This window comes from Microtus pennsylvanicus, chromosome 13 (assembly GCF_037038515.1).
Source record: "Microtus pennsylvanicus isolate mMicPen1 chromosome 13, mMicPen1.hap1, whole genome shotgun sequence".
Taxonomy (NCBI): Eukaryota; Metazoa; Chordata; class Mammalia; order Rodentia; family Cricetidae; genus Microtus; species Microtus pennsylvanicus.
Window position 1 is genome coordinate 54,345,485 of NC_134591.1, and position 18,620 is coordinate 54,364,104.

At 51.9% G+C, this 18,620-nt stretch overlaps 1 protein-coding gene across 7 annotated transcripts in view; it reads left to right on the forward strand.

Moving 5' to 3' along the window:
* The first annotated feature begins 498 nt into the window (after positions 1-498).
* Positions 499-18,620, forward strand: part of Rims3 (regulating synaptic membrane exocytosis 3) — a 42,428-nt gene continuing 24,306 nt past the window's right edge. For 3 of the 7 annotated variants that reach the window (XM_075944553.1, XM_075944554.1, XM_075944552.1), the window contains exon 1: positions 651-788. The gene's annotated coding sequence lies outside the window, so the exon portion shown is untranslated. Of the gene's footprint in view, positions 600-650; positions 789-17,805; positions 17,967-18,620 lie in introns of those variants that run through there. The other 4 variants (XM_075944556.1, XM_075944558.1, XM_075944555.1 and 1 more) reach the window with 4 other exon arrangements.

The window sequence follows — 18,620 nt, forward strand, 5'->3', positions numbered from 1 at the left end:
GCCTCTCTCTCTAGCCCCAGAAGGTCTTTCTCTAACCTTTTCTTTTTCTTTTCTTTTCCTTTCCTTTCCTTTCTTTTCTTTTTTTTTCTTTTCTTTTCTTTCTCCTGGTCTTTAAAATGTTTGTAAATTGCTTAGCCTTGTTGCTCACCATCTGAAGTTCCTGGATCTGGTTCAGAGTAGACGGGGGCACCTGGGAAGTACCCTCAAAGACAATGAAGGATGAGAAGGAACAGATGGTGTAGAGGTGTGGACAGGCAGAGGACAAGAGGGAGCATCTTAGAGACAGGGAACTATTTGAGCGGCCCCAACCCCTGCTTCTTAGGGGTTCACCCCTTCTAGGCCTACTCAGCATGGATAGACCTAGAAGGTCCAGATCCCAAGGCCCCGCCCACCACAAGACCACGCCCACAGGACCCCGCCCCGTTAGCTAATCCCTCCCACCAGCCCGAGGCCCCGCCCCTGGCAGGGCCCTCTTCGCCTCCCGCCAGCCGTGGCTCTGGCTTTGCACCCGGCGGCGACTGAGAACTGTGGCGGCTGCGGAGCCAGCAGCGCAGGCGGGCGGAGTGGAGCTGTCCGGCCCGGTGGCGGGCGATGCCCCCGTGAGTCTCTGTCGCTGCCCGTCCCCGCCCCGCGTCCCTACCCCTTCGGAGTCCGCGCCCGCCAGGGGCCGGGCCGCGCCTACCGCCGGGTCCGCGGGGCGGGGTCCCGGGGTAGCACCTGCCTCGCCTTGCGGAGCTACTCAGCCAGCGGAGCCCAGCTCCCGGCGTGGACCCCGGCCCCACCTCGGGGTAAGTCAGCAGGCCTTGCGTGCCTGCGAGTGGGCGTGGGGAGGGGGCTGCGGTCAAGGGACCACGCCGGGGAGGGGGTTCCGGCCGGCCGCCGAGCGCTACGTAGGGATGTGTGCCAGGTCTGGGGGCGGGGGCCCGCGTTGCGCACAGCCTGAGATGGTTGTGGGGCGGGGGCTGAGCCTGGAAAATGGGGTAGGAACCCCAGAATCTGGAGTACTTTGCTGACGTTCAGGGCTCACCTGGGGCCCTAGTCTTCAACATCATTGCTTCGCATGGCATTTTTGGAAAGTGCTTAAAATCCCTCCTGGAAAGGCAGCTTGCCTTTCTCCCTCCTGCCTGTACCCTGGCTGGGAAGCGGCCACTTTTTCCTCCCAACGTGACACCATTGTACCCAGAGAAAACACCCCCCTCCTCAGGAAGGAGCGAGGTGGTGCTCACGTAGCCTCAGGGTGGAAAGAGGGGGCTTCTGGGAAGCTGGGGAAAAGTGGTCAGGGGCAGGACGGGTTGCCCAGGGCTTCAGGGAAGCTTAGCAAGACCCTTCATGGGCCATTCTGGCATCATTTCGTTCGTTTGGGAGGATAGGTCCCCTTGGCTGGCCTCCTGACTGCCTGGAACCCAGGCCCCTGTTACCTTTGGACAGCCCAGTCTGAGGGAGTGGGTCTCCTTCTAGTGCCACAGAAACTCATGAATGGTCCATACTCCTTGAAGTCCTGGGCTGAGGTGGGAAATTCTATACCTAAAGCCGGAGAAACAAGGGGCTCTAGCTGGCAGTGCTACCACGGGCCTTCAGGGCTTGGGCCTGGGGGAATGGCTGTGTCCAACTCTGTCTCTAAAGGTGAGGTCTGTGAGTTCTCTGCTGGTGACCGTTTCACACCTGGCTTTGGGGCCAGAATGGTGGAGAGAGGGTCTTTCACCAAGGGGTTAACAAACCATCTCCACAGTTGCTGCCAGCCACCAATTAGTCCATAATCACAATCACGCAGCTGGCAACTGTCCATACAGTCAAGCGAGGAGGGTAGCCTAATGGGACATTTTCTGGACAAGGGCCTGCTGGAGGGGTCCGTGCAACTTCCTAGAGTTCTACAGACATCTGGCCGTTTACAAGGGGTAAAGCCCAGAGCTGATTAAACTTGTCTTCACACCCAGGCTCTGATACTTCCTGGCTTTGTGATATTAAAGAAATCACTTGCCTTCTCAGGGCCTCTTCCAGCAAAACAGACCTGTGTTTTAGGAGGAGTAAATACAGTGGTAGTCTGAGCGGCTTATCCCCGTGTCTATCCTCATCAGCTACACTGAGCTACACACAGCACTGTGCCCAGTACTTTGCTGGGGCAGGCATGCTGGAGCCAGGAGCTGAGGACTCAGCAGGGACCTGATTCCCGTCCTCCAGGGGATGTGGTCGCTATCACTGTCTTAACTGTTCTCTCTCCCTCCTTGCCACTCCTGGTCTCTGGACATTGATTGGATTTTACTCTTTGGAGCCCAGGCCTGATGCTGCTGGCTTTCTGGGCCCCTCCTCTCCCTGAGCAGATGCTGAGCTCTGTGTGTGGGGGGGGGGGTGGGGCTGTCAGGGGTCTGGGTGATGTCTGTCCATAGTTGCAGAAGTGGCTGGCCCTTTAAGGAGTGAAGAAAACAATTATCAGGCTGGGCATTGCATCAGCTGGAGCCTGGAGGGTCCCAGGGGAGGGGGAGGGAGGCTGGTGGTTGATTTCATTAGTGCCATGTGAGAACCTCTCACCTGAGTCTGCCCCACTCCCCAGCTGAAGCTCCCCCCGCCCAGGAAACAGCCACCCCAGGGCTCTCTGGCCCTAGGAACCCTGCTTTGGAAGGCTTCTCTGTGTCCCTCAGTCTTGTCACGAGCCCAGGCTCAGGGGGTGTAGCAAAGTGCCTTGCACAGAGCCTTTTTGCTGACTATGGCAGCGGCTCTTCCCCCTCGCATTCTGCTGACTTGGGGCGCAGAGTGCATCTCCAACAACATTTTGCTGATAATGGGGGTGCCTCCCCCATTTGTGTTTGGCTGACATGGGGTGTTTCTTTCACAGTGGGTACAGACGACTTGGCCACCGGCCTCTTTTCACGGCAGGTCTGTGTTGCACATCGATGTTCGTAATCGCACACAGGAGCTCTGTAGGCTGGGATGTGCTCCGTGGGTGAGATGTGTTCGTTGTGGCCGATGAGTCACAGGGGTGTGGGGTCACTGGCAGAGAGGAGACAAGGTGCTTGGGCATTAGACAGAGCAAGGTTCGTGTCCTCCACCTGTGATGACTACACGTATCCATCTCGACTCCCTGGCCTTTATTGGCTCTGGAAGGCAAGAGTGATTGCCAGGCTTTGGTGGTACCTGCCTGTATTCCTTGCACTTGGGAAGGCAGATGCAGTAGGACTGTTGCAAGCCTAGTCTACATAGCAAGTTGCTGGCCAGTCAGAGCTACAGAATGAGACCTTATTTCAAAAACCCAAGCCCAAAGCAGGTGTGCTTTGTAACCAGACTGGCCCACCTGCCTAGATGGTACTGCTGGATTAAGTGTGTTACCAAGATATGCAGTCAGCCTAGGACAGGTGGGGACCTTCTCTGTTTGATGATTCTCATCCCTTGCAAGTGTGGACTCTTCACTCCTGGAGCTCAAGATAGCTGAATAAGACCTGAATATGGTAGTACACCCCATAATCCCATCAAGTAGATCAGGAGCTCAAGGCTCACCTGAGCTAGCTAGCAAGTTTGAGGCCAGCCTGGGCTACATGAGACCCTGCCTCAAAAACAAAACAAACAAAAAACTCCAAAATACCAATCAAGGCCATTGCACAAGAACCAAGAAAGGGACAGAGTGGGAGAAGGGAGTGAGGGTCCTCTTGCCTCTGTTGCAGGATGGCACATCTGTCACTCAGTACCACTGGCACAGCAAGCTCTAGGAACCACGGAGGCCCTCTCTAGTAGGGTCATGGTCTAGAGCATATATGACGTGTGTTGAAAGTAAGGGTTCATGGGCCTATCCCTGCAGGTTGCTCCCCTACCTTTTGGGGTTCAGGAAGGGCTTCCAGAGAGGGTGGCTTCTTAGTGAGGCATGGAGGGTGCCACGTAGGCAAGGAGGCAAAGAAGCAAGGATGAACAGGGAGGAAACAGTGTTTGGGGCTTCCGGTGGTGAGGGAACATCCTGGTGATGTAGCGGAGCGAGTGTGGCAGGCTAGGGGACAGCCAAGCTCCACAACCCTGGGTTAGCAGTGTACTAGAGATGTGGAGGCTTATTTTGAAGCCAGTGGCAACCCCTAAAGGGTTTTAAGGAGTAGAGGCAGGGCCAGAGTTCCAGGTATGCCTGTGGGCCACAAGGGAACCTCTGTGTGAGTGACCTTTTGCCCTCTCTTAGCCCTTCCCTTAAGTAGCAGCAGAGAGGGTACCCAGGGAGCCCTTGTTTATGTGACTCTTCCCAGGAGGGAGGCAGTCCTAGTGTCTTCAGATCCCTCTCAGTGGGCTGAGCCACATCTCAGCCTTGTTGACTGAGCTCAGCCCTTGGGGCCAGGTTTTCCCAGCCTCTAGGGAGCCAGGGGGCAAGGGGTAGTCGAGCTTTGATGCTTGTCTGTTCTGTGTTCAAATCCTGACTCAGCAGTTCACAAGCAGAACATGCCTGTGTCTAAACTTGACTGTTGCCAGCTATGAAATGGGAAGCAGAAAGTGAAATTCTAGTTGGGAATTGTAAGGCCCTATGCCAGGTGGCATTTTTACTTCCTCATGTGAGGGCTAGCCTGGGAAGTTGGCTCGAGGTAGGGACAGAACCCTGTGCTTAGTGGGACTCCATGCTTTAATTTTCTGTCGCCACTGTCTGGAAAGAATTGTTTTGAACAAGGGCCTGGGCTTTCATTTAGCGCTGGTCTTTTCATATTATCTAGTTCATAATCCAGAGAGAGGGGACAGCCTTGAAAATAGCTCCTGTATTGGGGGCTGGAGAGATGGCTCAGTGGTTAAGAGCATTGCCTGCTCTTCCAAAGGTCCTGAGTTCAATTCCCAGCAACCAAATGGTGGCTCACAACCATCTGTAATGAGATTTAGTGCCCTCTTCTGGCCTGCAGACACACACAGACAGAATATTGTATACATAATAAATAAATAAGAAAAAAAAAAGAAAATAGCTCCTGTGGGGAGGACATCGAAGGTGGGGAGGGCGACTATCTGTCCAAAGGTGGGTGGGATGTTAGTCACAGTGAGGCTTACATAGCATTTACCCTACGGTTCTTCTGCTAAGCACTTTACACACTCATTTTCACCAACGGGGGAAGATGATCATCATCCCCATGGTATGGATGAGGGAATTGAGGTTATTTGACCACAGTCCCACAGTCGTCCAGAGAGAGACCTGAGATTCAAAGGCAGGGTGACTGGTAGCAAGACAGCACCATGGCTTGGGAAGTCTTCACTTAGGTGAGGGACTGCCTGAGCTGAGCCTGGTAGAACTTGGCATTCATTCATTCATTAGTTTGTTCACTCACTCACTCACTCACTCACTCACTCACTCACTCACTCACGAGATCTTTCTGTGTAGCTCTGGCTTGCCTGGTTGCTACTTCAAACTTGTGGCAATTCTCCTGTTGCAGCTCCTTAAGCACCAGAATTATAGACATGCACTTGTCTTGCTTGGAAGGGAGAGCTTGGCTCTGCCCAGAGGGAAGAAGGGGTACAGGGGAAGCAAAAGCTTTCATCTGAGCACAGTCTAAGCCTAGGGTATGCTCCTTGGCTGGGAGAGGGAGACTCAAGGCCAGATGCCTTCGGGGTCTGAAAGAAGATACACTTTTGGCTTCATGATTCTGACTGTCCAAGCCCAGAATCTCTGGCCACTCTGTCCCCAGGTCCTGCTGTTGCCATGGCTCCTCAGAGATAAACTGACCCCTCTTCTCCCTATACCACTACCCCCTTTCCCGCCCTCCCCAGGTCATCTTTCTATTCTGAATTTAATTAGCTCTTCTGGGTTCAGTACCTGTAGGTCTTATGCTTCTTTAGACACAGCCTTAGGATCAAACCCAGGTCCCCAGCTCCACCCACCTGCACCTGCTCTGCTTCCAGGGTCTCTGGCTTGTCTCTGTCACCGTCACCATCACCCACCCACTTGCTCAAGCTGGAAGCTGGAAATTCTCCTGGACACCTCCTTGTCTTCGCCCCCACAGCCTACAGCCAAGCCTAGCGAGCCTTGTTCTCCAGCGTTCCTCTCTTGGGTCAGGTCTGTGGCCCTTCTTTCTACCCACACCCCTGGCTAGGACACTGCTCTCTGTCGTCTAGATTCCCACGGCGACCTCCTAGCTGGACTCCTTACAACTCTCATGCCTGCCCCGCTTGCTATCGTCTTGTGGATGTAGCCAGCACAGTCTTCTAAAGATAAATGTTTGATTGTGTCATTTCCCTGCTTAAAACTTCCAGGACTTCTTAGAATAAAATCCAGATTTACTGACGCAGTCTCCAAGGCCCTGTGCGATCTGGTCCTCACCTCCCTACTTACATCATCTTGTACATTCTTCCCTACCCTCCACCACAGGACATTTACACATGTTGTCCCGGATGTACACCCCCTCCTGGGGACCCTGCTGACTCCTGGTCCTAGACACCAACCCAAGTGTCAGTTGAGCAGAGAAGTCTAAAAGCCAAGATCTAAATACTCCACTTCCATAGGACCGTCTCCTCTGCCTCTTCCTCCTCCTGTGTGTCTCCCTGTGTGGTGTGGTTCACGCACACATGGGTATGGGTATACCTATCCATGAGCACAATGTCTTCCTCTATCTGTTCTTTTCCTTATTGCCTTGAGATACGGTCTCTCACTGAACCGGAAGCTCATGGTCTTGGCTCTAGGCTGGCTGGCCAGTAAGATTCTCCCATTTCTGTCCCTTAATCCTGAATTTAAAGCACATACACAGTCTTACCTGACTTTTGACATGGGTGCTGGGATTCAGACTCATGTCTTCACAATCGCACAGGGACCATTTAGGCCGAATCCCATCCCCAGGACCTTGCACTTCTTCATGATGCTTGGCACCCTTTACTTTCTTCCCATCGTCTTGCTTTGTTGACCTGAGCATTCGGTGGATCTGGAACCCGTGTTGCCCAGCCCTAGCACTTAGTAGGTGCACAATGAGTTTGCCAATGCATAAAAGAGCAGCTACCTCATCCTGCAGCGTCCTTAGTGGCCTCTCTGTCACCAAGCCTGCATTTTCAGTCTTTTCTCCATACATCCCCAGAGCGATCTTTCCAAAACATAGAACTGACCCTGTCACCCCCTGCTACTTAAAATACTTCAATAGCTCCCCATAGCTGACAGGAAACGGCCTCAGCTTCTTAGCATGGTATTCAAAGCTTTTTATGATCTGTACCTAACTCCCTGTGCATCCCCACCTCTCCGCTTCCGCAGCACACTTTGAACACCTGGCAGCTCTTCCAGCAGGCCAGGCTGTTTTGTGCCTCTGTGTACCTACGCTTGCTGTTCCCTCTGCTTGCAGTGCCTCGCCCACCCCAGCCTGTCTCTAGAGAATGTCTCTCACTCCTTCAAACCATCTCAGCCACCTACCATCACTGGGAAGCTTGTATAGGACCCTTGGCCCAACCAGTACGGCTAGCCCACCCCGCCCCTGCCATATCAGTGCCAACTCTACATCTCTACCTTGGGGTGCTCATCTTTATATCTCCAGCCCCCAGCTCCTGCTTTACTTAGGAAAATCCAAGCATACCAGCTTCAGAAATAGAGGTGTGTTAGGAGGAAGGTTTGTTACAGGGAACAAGGCTGGGGGTGGGGCTAGCCTAGGGAGCTGGGACCTGGAAGGCTAGAGAATTTGAATCTTTATTCTCTGCGCCCTGCTGGCAGCCTTTGCTTATCTGTCCCCTCTGAAGGGATTCTGGGATTGTGACCCTGGATTCCAGCCACATTCAGAACTAGCACCTAGGACTTGGTAGATCTAAACCCAAATTCCCAGGTGAAGATCTGATTGGCTCTGAGGGAGTCAGGTGCCACCCTGGGCCGCACACCCATAAACCACAGTGAGGGATCACAAAGCCAGACATGAACATGGCCACTGGAACCTACCTCAGGTGTGTGAGTGTGAGTGTGTGTAAGTGTGACTGTGTCAGTGTCGTTGTTAGCCGGACAAGAGCTTCAGAAGACATCTGCTCAGTATTTAAGGTGCCAGGTAGAGCAGGCAGGTGGGCAAAGTGCCAGCCCTCCGTGCAGACAGCACCTGCAGAAAGGGGGCCTGGAACTGTGACTTAAAGGGGACTCTTCCCAGGGTAATACTGGCCAGAGCAGGCACTGAAGACCGTGTCACATGTCGTTAAGGTCCCAAGGAGAGACAGGATGGGATGATGACTTTCTCCACGTTTCTTTAGAAGGCCTGCACAGCCAGTGCTACATTCCACCATACCTCCCTCCGTGCCAGGGATTAATTCCAGGGCCTTGCACGTGTTACACAAGTGCTCGCCCCCAAGTGGCAACCTCAATCTTAGAATTTTTGAGACACCATTTAGCCCAAGTTGGCTTCACACTTGCATTCCCCCGCCACAGCTTCTTGAGTGCTAGACCACCACGCCGACCAGATTATCTTCCCTCTCACTCCTCCTTTAAGGCTGAAGTCATAGTGGTGGTGCATGCCTTAGTCCCAGCACTCAGGAGACAGAGGCAGGTGGGTCTCTGAGTTCGAGGCCAGCCTGGTCTACAGAGTGAGTTTCAGGACGGCAGACCACACAAAAAAACCCTGTTTAAAAAAAAGGGGGGGATTCATTTCTTTTTCTCAGCAAAGAACCATCACACACCTGTCTCACCAGCCAGCCATTCCTGACCTGTGCCTGTCTCACAACCAGCCATTCCTGACCTGTGCCTGTCTCACAACCAGCCATTCCTGACCTGTGCCTGTCTCACAACCAGCCATTCCTGCCCTGTGCCTGTCTCACAGCCATTCCTGACCTGTGCCTGTCTCACAACCAGCCATTCCTGACCTGTGCCTGTCTCACAGCCATTCCTGACCTGTGCCTGTCTCACAGCCATTCCTGACCTGTGCCTGTCTCACAGCCAGCCATTCCTGACCTGTGCCTGTCTCACAGCCAGCCATTCCTGACCTGTGCCTGTCTCACAGCCATTCCTGACCTGTGCCTGTCTCACAACCAGCCATTCCTGACCTGTGCCTGTCTCACAGCCAGCCATTCCTGACCTGTGCCTGTCTCACAGCCAGCCATTCCTGACCTGTGCCTGTCTCACCAGCCATTCCTGACCTGTGCCTGTCTCACCAGCCATTCCTGACCTGTGCCTGTCTCACAGCCAGCCATTCCTGCCCTGTGCCTGTCTCACAGCCAGCCATTCCTGCCCTGTGCCTGTCTCACAGCCAGTCATTCCTGCCCTGTGCCTGTCTCACAGCCATTCCTGCCCTGTGCCTGTCTCACAGCCAGCCATTCCTGCCCTGTGCCTGTCTCACAGCCAGCCATTCCTGCCCTGTGCCTGTCTCACAGCCATTCCTGCCCTGTGCCTGTCTCACAGCCATTCCTGACCTGTGCCTGTCTCACAGCCATTCCTGACCTGTGCCTGTCTCACAGCCATTCCTGACCTGTACATATCTTACCAGCCATTCCTGACCTGTGCCTGTCTCACAACCAGCCATTCCTGACCTGTGCCTGTCTCACAGCCATTCCTGACCTGTGCCTGTCTCACAGCCATTCCTGACCTGTGCCTGTCTCACAGCCATTCCTGACCTGTGCCTGTCTCACAACCAGCCATTCCTGCCCTGTGCCTGTCTCACAGCCATTCCTGACCTGTGCCTGTCTCACAACCAGCCAGCCATTCCTGACCTGTACATATCTTACCAGCCATTCCTGACCTGTGTTGATTCTCTTCGTCTTGCTTCCCTAGTAATAAGCCCTTCTGGACACTTACTCTGTACCAGGCACCAGACACATGCTTCCATTTAATCCTTGCATCTTGATAAAGATGTGATATTATTTTGCCCATTTTAAAGACATGGAAACTGAGATTCAGAGAGGTGGTGTTGATAACCCAGAGACATACAACAGTGTGACTCTGGAATAAAACTCTTTTTTTTGGCTATTCACCTGCCTGTTTGCTCTTTGGGGTTGTGAGAGCCTTCTAAGCATATGCCAGGTAGCCATCTTTCTGCCTTCCCCACTGTCCAACCCAGGATCGCCCAGAGTGAGGGCTCCTGATGCTAGGACACATGTCATCTGTGTGGAAGTCAAATCTCCTCCTTGTGGAGCTGCTGTGTGACTAGGCAGACCTCTTAACCTCTCTGGGCCTTTTCTCTTTTTTAAAATGAAGATTATAATCCCTGGGGCTGGAGAGATGGCTCAGCAGTTAAGAGCATTGCCTGCTCTTCCAAAGGTCCTGAGTTCAATTCCCAGCAACCACATGGTGGCTCACAACCATCTGTAATGAGATCTGGTGCCCTCTTCTGGCCTTCAGGCATACAGACAGAATATTGTATACATAGTAAATAAATAAATATTAAAAAAGATTATAATCCCTGCCGTGAGTTTCATATTAGATGGAGGACTATAGTGACGAATTGTAAATAGGAAACAAACCCTGAGAAATTTCTCTTTAAAAATATATATTTGTATGTGTATGCATGTACATACGGCATGCCATAACACACATGTAGAGGTCAAAGGACAACTTGTGGAAGTTCTCTCTGCCTCCCACCATGTGGGTCCTGGGGATGGAACTCAGGTCATCAGGCCTGGTGACAGGTACCTTTACCTGCTGAGCATCTCATCAGCTCCAAGACGAGCAATTCCTATAAAATGGCTATTCCCAGAGCTGTGCTCGGCTCCTTCCAGTGGAAGGCAAGGCGGGCTTCCCAGAAGGTGAAAAGACCCCTTTACTGGGACCCGTCATGGTATACAAGGGCTTCCAGATCTGCCATGGCATAGCATCACCTTACATAGAACTCTGGTTTCATCTCAACTCCAGCAAGTCTAGGGTCCCCCCCCCCCGCCCAGGGAGAATGAGTTTGTATAGATATGAATGTCTTTCGGAACTTCCCAGCTCCTCTTCTCTCCCTCTCTGCAGAGATCTCAGACTGGGCTGAGCACTGTGGCCAGCAGCTCCACATAGCTAAACTATAGTATAGTAGTGGATCTAACCTTGCTTGGCTTTGTTTTTTTGAGACAGGATCTCACGCTATCCTGGGCTGATCTGGAATGTACTATGAAACTCAGGCTGGCCTCAGACTTCTGGCAGTTATGCCGCTACCTCAGCCTCTCCAGGGCCAGAGTTACAGTGTGAACTGCCATGTCTGTAAAAGTACGTGTCTGTCTTTCGAGCGGGTGTGTGGGTGAGTGGGCACACACCACTGTGTACAAGTGGAGATCAGATGAGTCGATTCTTCTCCTTCCGCCATGTGGGTCTCAGAAATGGGACTTCAGTCACCAGGGTTGGAGGCAGCAACTTTACCCACCGAGCCACCTCAGCAGCTTACAGCTTTGTTGTTTTACTGTTTGTTTTTACAGTCTTTTTCTACTTATTAGAAGTGATATTGCCGGGCGGTGGTGGTGCACGCCTTTAATCCCAGCACTCGGGAGGCAGAGGCAGGCGGATCTCTCCGAGTTCGAGGCCAGCCTGGTCTACAAGAGCTAGTTCCAGGACAGGAACCAAAAGCTACGGAGAAACCCTGTCTCAAAAATACAAAAAAAATGGGGCTGGAGAGATGGCTCAGAGGTTAAGAGCATTGCCTGCTCTTCCAAAGGTCCTGAGTTCAATTCCCAGCAACCACATGGTGGCTCACAACCATCTGTAATGAGGTCTGGTGCCCTCTTCTGACCTGCAGCCGTACACACAGACAGACTATTGTATACATAATAAATAAATAAATAAATAAATAAATAAATAAATAAATAAATAAGAGACTTTAAAAAAAAACAAAAAAATCCAAAGAAAGAAAAAAGAAAAAAATAGAAGTGATATTGACTTTCTGTTTATAGTAGCAACAGAATTTCTATTTAAAATAGTTCACCTAGGGCTGGAGAGATGCCTCAGAGGGTAAGAGCTTTGCCTGCTCTTCCAAAGGTCCTGAGTTCAGTTCCCAGCAACCACATGGTGGCTCACAACCATCTGTAATGAGGTCTGGTGCCCTCTTCTGGCCTTCAGGCACACACACAGACATAATATTGTATACATAATAAATAAATAAATATTAAAAAATAAAATAAAATAGTTCACTTAAATTTTGAAAGTGTCAATTAAAGCCGGGTGGTGGTGGCGCACCCCTTTTAATCCCAGCACTTGGGAGGCAGAGCCTGGCAGATCCCTGTTAGTTCAAGGCCAGCCTACAAAGCGAGTTCCAGAACAGGCTCCAAAACTACACAGAGAAACCCTGTATCAAACAACAAAACCAAAAAAGAAAAGTGTCACTTTGAAGAAAACAATGTACAGGAGACTGTGATTGGCAGAGTCATCGATGTGGTTCACTGACGTGTGGACAATGCAAAATCATGGCGGTGGGATGTTAGAGATCTTTGCCTGCCCGGTCTTGAAGTTGCCTCTTCCACCCACTTACCTAAAAAATGAAGTTTCTCCCTGCTATATTAGCCTACTCTCCTCTGCTTATTCTGTGTTCAGGCTCTCCCCTTTTTCATCCCCTTCTCCCCCTCCTCCCTTTCTTTCTTTTTGGTGGTGCTGGGGTCAAACACAGGGCCTTACACCTGCTTCCTCACTCAGCCACCAGGCTTGGGCTGTTCTTTGTTTTGTTTTTCTTTGCTTTGAGACTCTTAGAAACAGGAGAATTTGTGTGTGATCCCCACAGCCTGTTTGAGAGGGGTTGAGATGTCTGGATGGAGGCAGGAGATGCTCTCACTCTAGGCTAGGACTTGAGGTGTAGTGTGGAAGATGGGAGCTCAGACCTATAGTCCTCCTGTCTCCACACACAACAGACTTTGAGCTCCCTAGGAGCCTGGAGCCCCAGGCGGCAGCAAGGCTTTGGGAGTTGTGGGTAAGAGAAGCAGTCCTTGGAGCTCTGTGTCCTAGAGCTTGGAGCCCTAGAACAACAGAGCTAAGAGGCTTTGGACTCTCCAGGGTTCCCATTTCCCGACTCTCTCCTCTACCCAGCTCTTTGTGCCTCTGTTTGTCCCTGAGGCCTGGACAGCAGCTACCAGAAAGCCTCAGAGACTAGATTTCTCCACAGGGCTCAAGTCCAGAGCAGACGGTAGAAAGGAAGGAGTCAGATTCATAGCAGGTACACATTGCCCTGGGAACCAGGAAAGTGGGAGCCTGGGCAGACTGTGGGTGTCTGCTGTGTGTCCATGATGAGAGAGGATCACTGTCAAGGCATGTCTTGTGGGGGGGGCACACACACTTGTGTGTGCGTGCATATGCAACTGCATGTGTTAATACAGTTTGTCTGCAGCTCACTGACCCTCATGTGATGTGTCTCGGGTTGTCTTAAGGAGTTTTCAAGAAGCATTTGAGTTTGTGGTGTGTGTGTGTGTGTGTTGGGAAGTTGTATGTGGGTCTGTGGTCGTTGGATCTCTATAATGTGTGTTTGCATGTTTGTGTGCATGCTCGCACTGCATGCCTGAGCGCCCTATTCAGGTAGCTTGTGTGCTGGGTGTGGTTGTGCTTGATGTCTTTGTGGCCTTCTTTGTGCAGTGTGTCTCCAGTTCTGGGTGAAGATTTATCACTCGACTGGAAGAGACCTGGGCATGCAGGAACAGATGCCACTCCTGTCTGTCCAGGTCAGCTGAAGCTGTGCTGGATATTAGAGAAGGTCCCCCGGGTGGGCAGTGGGCACAGCGGTGGCGCCTTCCGGCTTGGTGCAGGGCTAGTAATTGGAGCCCCTTCCCTTCATGAAATATTGATCAGCCTGGAAGGCTGCCCTGACCAGGGGAGGGGCTGGCAGGCGTGAGTGCCGGCCGCTGTCCTTGGTGCTGCTGATGCTGCCTGGCTGAGTCTTGGTGCTCAAGGGAGAGCTAGCCAGGTCAAGGCTCTGAGCCTAATACCATCTGAGCCTGAGGCCCCCACTCTCAGGATGAGTTTAACTGTCCCTGCCACAGCACCCTGCAAGTTTCCTCACCCCATCTATGAAGGGGGAGTAGGGGAAGCAGGTGGGTGTCTTACTGAGATTCATATTTCAGGGTTTGCATGTTTGCCTGGTGGTCCTCATAGAACTGTCTGGAGTGCCCCTGCTCACTCTCACAGGAGACCCGGTAGATAATAAATGATGTTCTTATCTACTGTAAGACCGATCCAACGACCTATTTCCCTGTATCTCTGCTCTGCCTGGGAGTTCAGTAGCCATGTGGTGTGCTTTACATGTGTTTGGGGGTACAGTAATTGTTCTTCCTGTGTTGGTCTGGGCCGGACTGTTTGGAAGTCCCATGGCATTTAGAATCATACTGAAGCCCAGGCCTTCTACCAGGGTATCCAGACCCTTCTCTGCCAATCTAAATTCTACCTTTCCTACCTGATATGGTGGTATCCAACTGTAATCCCAGAGAGTCAGATAGGAGGGCTGTGAGTAGTTTGAGGCCAGCCTGGTATGCATAGCAAGATCCTATCCATTCAGTCACTCCATCAGTTAGTGTTTTTGTCCATTGACTTCTCCTGCTTCTAAGGAAGACGTCTCTGTGGTCCACAGTGAGGTGGTATGGGAATGTCTACCTATATTCTTATGACATCTTCTCTGAATTCTACTTTTTTTTAAATTTTGAGTCAAGGATTCACAGCCACGTGTGGTGGCGCACGCCTTTATCCCAGCCCTTGGGAGGCAGAGGCAGGCAGATCTCTTGAGTTCTAGGCCACTCCTGATTTACAGGGTAAGTTCCAGGACAGTCAGAGCTACATAGAGAAACCCTGTCTCAAAACAAAACAAAGAACAAGAAAATAACAAAAAGAGACAAGGGCTCTGAAGCCCAGACTAATCTTGACCTCATGGAGTTTCTCAAGCCTCAGGCTCCCAAACGTTGGAGTTACAGGCCTAACCACCATGTCCAGCTTCTCCCACTTGGAACTGCCCATTCTCCCATCTGTAGGTCCCTTTCTCCTGCCTGTCACTCTTGCCCTGTGCCCACCTATACTATACTCTCCTCTGAGCATCCCACTTCCTTTCCGTGTCTCTTCCTCTCTGGGAAGAACACACCCATTCCTGCCCACTCCTATGGGTCTCCCGAGCTCAGCGGATCTGCTTCCTGCCCAGCGTCTCCACCCATAAACTGCAGGGTTGACTTAGACTCCTTGACTATTGGGTGCTCGTTTTCTGCTTTGGCTGGGTTTTTCTTTAGGGACCCCTCGGGATCTGTCAATGGCACCTCACATTCCTATCCTCTCCATTAATCGCTTGGATTCTGCCTACTCCCTTCTCCCAAATTTGTCTCCTCACCCTTTGTAGAGACTCCTGAATCCCATCCCATCCCTTCCCTCTTTCTCCATGCAGGACAACCGTGAAGCCCTTGCAGCCTGCCCAGAGCAGCTGTCCCCTCCATGCAGGGCAACCATGCAGCCATTCCAGCCTGCCCAGAGCAGCCATCCTCCCATCAGCTTGTTTCTGGTCTGCACACAGTGCCAGATTAATCTCTGGAAAGCACTGTGCCTAAATCTTGTTAGACTTCACTCCTGCAGGATTAGAGACAGACTTCCTAGCTCCACAGTCAGGGACCCTCATTGACAGCTTGTAACTTCTCTTCCCGGTCCCCTCTTCCCCAGCTGCACTCACCTTCTGTTCCTCTGTCAGACTCTGCTATTGAGCCTCTGGACATGCCTGTTCTGTAGACCTTCCTAGTGGTTCCCGCTGCTTTCTGTCCCCACACTCCCACCTGTCCTCTGTGGCCTCTGTCCCCACACTCTCACCTGTCCTCTCCGCTCGGCTCTGCTTCATACTTCTTCTGGTGCCCCAACTCCTATGGCATTCTTTCTCTTTACTGAACACCCAGAGTGTTTCCCTTGGCATCTCGGGTCCATGAGTGGACCACAGGCCAGCAGCAAAGGCATCATCTGGAAGCTGGTGGGAAGACAAAACCCAGAATCCCAGGCTCCACCTGTGAGCCCTAGGGTGAGGATTTGTGCTCACGTCTGAGTTTGAAGAGCACTGGTTGACGTGTTCACTGTGTACCCTGCTTGTATTGGTGCACGGCCTTTCACCAGGATATGGGGGATAATCTCAGATTTATCTTTAGCATCATCAGGTGATGGCTGCCGTGTTGGCCAGATTCCACAGTCTATGGTGGAGGAGTGGATAGTGGAGATGGCCAAGAAGATTGTGTGCCCTTCCCACCTCTCAGGCCCCAGAGCGCGGACTGTAACTCCAGCTACAGAAAGTGCTCTGGAAACCCAAGGAGGAATCAATTAATCAATAGAAATCAGTCGTCAAGCATGTAGTAGAGTTTGTCCCTGCTCACAGAGCACACATGGGTGCTAATGTCTGTTATTTTAGCATACGTTTTGGAAAGGAAAATATTTATTGTTTTTTTTCTTTATTATAACATTAATACAGTTTCTAAAGTAGTAGCTTTAGAAAACACAATATGTTACATGAAGAAAATAAAACTGACTCATGGTTCCCCTCTATCAGTGTTCATTTAGTACTTTTGGTTACCATTCATCCTTTCAATAAATATTTACAGAGCCCTGCTATGTTGCCAGATCCATGCCAGGTACGGGGGATTTAGGGTGAATAACAGTTCCCATCTTTAAGCAGCGCACAGCCTGGGCTGGGTGTGGGAGACAGGCACCACACACGATACAGATGGCAGTATGTTCATGTCCCAGGGATGCTGGGGCACACTACCACAAATGAGGTGTCTCAGAGCCGTCTGGATCTGTTCTCCCACAGCTCTGGAAGTGGGAAGTTTGAAATCAAGGTGTCTGAAAGGGTTGCTTCCTGTGCAGACTGGGAGAGGTCGCCCGTCCTATGCCACTCCCCTGCTTCTGATGGCTACTGGAAGTCATTGGTGATCCTTGGCAGTCCTCAGCTTGTTGGTGCTCCAGGCTGGACTCGCAAACCATTTTCTCTTTTGCTCTGTTCAGTGCTGTCTCTGTCGGGAAACCAGTTGGAGTAGAGACAACCTCCACCTCCCACCACTTTCAGGAAGACTTTAATCACATTTGCAAAGGTCACATTTTCAATCAAGGCCACATTTGAGGTACAAGGTATCAGGACTTTAACCCGTAACACTCAAGGACAATACAGAGTTCTGGAGGAGCAAGAGAGGGGGCTTTCTTTGCCTGGGAAAATGGCTAGGAAATGATCTTCAGAGGGGGACTGAGAGGAATTGGAAGCAGGTAGACAAGGGAGGAGGGGTGGACAAGCTTGGCGGTAGGAGCAAGCCATAGAAGAGTGTTCCAGGTAGACAGGAGACACAGTGGAAAGGGGTGGCAGGTGTCATGCAGAGGGGTGGGTTTCGTCCTGGGTGAAGACAGTCTTTTCTGGTGACTGACCATCCTGGAGGCTGTGTTACTCAAAGTCACTGGTTCTGGGGGAATACATAGCCATGTCCCCAGGAGTCCCTGACTGGGAGAAGGCACATGTTACCCTGGAGTACAGCAGGAGATGGGCCTTGCGTTCCACAAGCTTTCTCTGCACAGGAGACAGGGCTCCTCCTGCCCTGTGTCTGCTGGACCTGTGTGTATGCTGAGCCCTGAGACAGAGACAGGGATATGACCGCAACACCTGCATTACTGTGAGGGCTGTGATTAGGGCTGTGACTGAGACTGTGTCCAGGGCCCTGGTGGCACACTCTGAGGCCAGAGCCACAGATGATGGGGGAAGATAGCTCTCTCAGGAACATATTTCCCATGCTCTCCTCTCATCAGGGACTATTCAGAGCTTGGTGCCTTCCCTCATAGGACCCAGGCTAACTGGGTCTCAGCTCATTCCCTTACGACACCCTCAGAGGGTTGTTCCTTTTCTGCATGTGATGGCAGAGGGCCTACCCTACCCAAAGCTGCCTGCAACCACCTCTCCTGGGCTGGGTGGGCCCAGCCTGGGTGGAGGAGAAGTGGGTCAGCTGGTAGCCATGGTGACAGCAGCTGCTCCCTGCCAGCTTTCCCATCTCTTCACCACAAACCTCACCGGATGAGCTTCTTTGTCCAGTCCAGCAGAGATGGGAGCCAGGAAGATGGGACTGGGGGCTGGAGTGTGGGAGTGTGTATGTGTTCCAGCTCAAACAAGGGCCTGCCCCAAGCTGGTGTGTGAGCCCCAGCCTAGGGAGCCAGGCTCAGGGTAAGACTCCTGTGAACACAAGTGCTTGTGTCTTTAAAATGTGGGTAGCAGCTTTGTGGGTCTGTGTAATGTGATCACATTTGAAATTATGTGTTCTCTCTCTCTCTGTCTCTGCCTCTCTCTGTCTCTCTCTCTCTGTCTCTGTCTGTCTCTGTCTCTCTGTCTCTGTGTGTGTGTGTGTGTTGGGGGGTATTGTCTGGAAAGATAAGAGGTCTGGAAAGACATGAGGAGAGTAGGTGAGGCAGCATGATCCCCACACACTGGCAGCCTGTGCTTTCTTGGCCTAGCCTGCCCCCCCCCCCCCCGCCGCATACCAACCCCTGCCACCTTCCCATGTCTCCCTAAGTCATGGAAGGAGGGGCTAGACCTAAGGGCCTTTCCCAGGGTTTGAGGCAGGTTCTCAGGTGCCAGAGCCAGCATCCAGCAAGGCTCTCATCCTACCCCACAAACCTAGAGTGGTGGTGGGTAATCTTATTAACCCAGGGGCCTCCCCCTGAGCAGGAGGCACGTGGTGAGTAGGAGCTAACACCTGGACAAGTGTTTACCACTCACAGTAAGTAGGTAATTGCCCTTCTGAGCAGTGAGCACGTACTGATCTTGTTTTGTAATCTTTTATCTAACACTCCTAAAGCATATGTGGTCATCCCACTTTAG